Consider the following 1,845-nt stretch of genomic DNA (forward strand, 5'->3'; position numbering starts at 1 on the left):
CCCAAAGAGCATGGTTTGGGATATCGTCTTCCAGGAGGATGAACAGCAGCTGGTGCTACTATGGCTAGGCCTAGTCAGGCTCGTGATGAGGCAGGCTGTAATATCCCATATATTTTCAAATATTATTATTATTATTCGGAATTGTTTATGTGATTTTATGTGAATTTTTGGTGAATTATCTGAAAAGTAGAATAGATATCTGAATGTTTATATGTGACATTATTTGAATATTTGAATTTTTATATGTCCAGAATAAAATATAGATAATTGTGGTATTTTTCTGGTAATTTTTGGAGTATTATATGATTTTATAATGATTTATGAATTATTAATTATTTTCAGAATAATTATAAAATTATTTTATAAAGCCGGGAATCTTCCTACTTCAACCGTTTTGCGTTTTTACAACCCGAAACTCTTCCGAAAACTCCTTCCTAACCTAATCTGGTAATTCCAGACATTTTCCGTGTTTTGACTTTTTCGATCCGGATTACGGTTTGACCCGTGCGCGGCCCGGCGCAATATTTTCGATACGATAGTTATTTCGGTAATCAATAAAACCCGTAATCTCGAAAGACGGGATATTTTTACGTTATTTTCGTATATGGTGTTTTATAAAAAGCCCGGTTTTGATAATTATACTATTCTGGTATTGAATTGTATCGTTTTTACAGTTACTTAGAGGCTAAGCAACTAATTTAACGATCCAAAACGATCCAGAACGATCCAATATTCCATAAATATAAATAGCCTATTTCTTATTTCGTTTATTTCGTTTATTCATGTGCAACCAGTTAAAATACCGTAAATACAGAGAAAAACCCGAGAAACCGATACGTTCCCGAGAATCAAACACACGAACGAAGGCGTTATCGAACTCCGATTCGGGCGTGCAGCATATCAAAACGAAGCTCTCGAAATCTTCTTTCTGAAAAAATCATCAGTTTCTGCCCAGAAATCACGGTAATTTTCTTATGTAATTATTTATATTCGAATTATTTATTAATTAAATTTTGAAAATTTGTTCTTGATGTTGTTGATGTGATTTGATGCTTCCATGTTGTAGAGTATGTTTTTCTGGTCAATTTGGTATATAATATGTCAGATTTTGAGTTCTGCATCATGTAGAAAAGTTGGTTTGATTCTCGAGTTTGAGTGTTCTTGGTGTTCTTGAATGAACTCACCGGAAAACTTAAATTTTTGGCCGGATTTTTGACTCGTTAAACCTGGGAACGTATGACTTATACCATTAAACAGATCGTGTGATAAGCAATCGAGTGATATGATTGGATTGAACAGGGGATGAACATTCTTGCTCGCCGGAGTTTTAAAACTCGACGGCGGCGGAAACTTTGGTCACTTTTTTCGGACAAACGAAGTGTTGTTTGCAAGAACGAACCTTGCAGATGTGTTTTTGGGATTGCATAGATCATACGCCTGTGTTTTGGTTGAATTCTGGACTGATTTTGGCTCGCCGGAAAAGCTCCGAATGCCATTAATGGCGTCTGGCCGGCAACCGGCGACGGGGTCGGGGAAGATGGCAAAAATGCAGGTTGGTACCTGTATTTTTGCTAATCTTGCAAAGCATGGATTTCTGTTTTAAAATATTACAAAAATTATATTTCTGTTTAAAAATATTTAGGAAATGATAGTTTATTATTTTAAAAATTAGAAAAAAATTATTTATTTAATTCAGAAAATTATTTTAATTATTTATTTATTCAAAAATAAATCGAAATTATTTTATTAATTAATTTTAATTAGTTTTTAATTATTTTAATTAATCGATTAATTTATAATTAATTGATTAATTAATTGATTAATTAATTATTAATTGATTTTAAT

This window comes from Apium graveolens, chromosome 10 (assembly GCF_009905375.1).
Source record: "Apium graveolens cultivar Ventura chromosome 10, ASM990537v1, whole genome shotgun sequence".
Lineage (NCBI taxonomy): Eukaryota > Viridiplantae > Streptophyta > Magnoliopsida > Apiales > Apiaceae > Apium > Apium graveolens.